Source organism: Opisthorchis viverrini (assembly GCF_000715545.1).
Source record: "Opisthorchis viverrini unplaced genomic scaffold opera_v5_1, whole genome shotgun sequence".
In the NCBI taxonomy this organism is placed as follows: Eukaryota; Metazoa; Platyhelminthes; class Trematoda; order Opisthorchiida; family Opisthorchiidae; genus Opisthorchis; species Opisthorchis viverrini.
The window spans coordinates 8439154-8439754 of NW_008751657.1; positions in this window are offsets into that span (position 1 = coordinate 8439154).

A 601-nucleotide genomic window follows, 5' to 3' on the forward strand; every position below is an offset into this window, starting at 1 on the left:
GTCCTTCACCTACTCGACAAACTTGCAAGCCCACCCAAGTACATCCCGACCTTGCTACATGGGACTATGTTTTTTTGCGTGTCGATGAGGACAGAAAGCCCTTACAACCGCCATGCGAAGGGCCTTCCAGAGTCATTTCTCGGAAAGACAAAACTTTTGTCAATGATCGTAACGGCCGCAGAGACACTGTTAGCATCGATCGTCCAAAAGTTGCTTACATGCACACACGACCAACCTCTGATGATGAGCATACTGCGACCCCCTCCGTTACACAACCACACAGTCACACGATCTCTCCTTTGACCAGTGACACCACCAATACCACACACACACCATCACTCACAAGATCTGGTCGACATTGCAAACTTCCTCTTCGTTTCAAAGACTGTCGTGACGCGTTTCCTTTTCGAGCGTCTTGCTCATCCACCTGACACTCTAGGGGGGAGTTCTGTGGCATTTGTAGACTGCCCTTTTTCATGCCCAGTATCACCTTCTTTTTCCCCGTCATTATCAGTCACATCGCTGTACAAAAGTTTGTTTTACTGAAATGCAACCGCTACCGCCCGCTTGTTGGCTCCAACGTGACTTTGAGGCCGGTGGC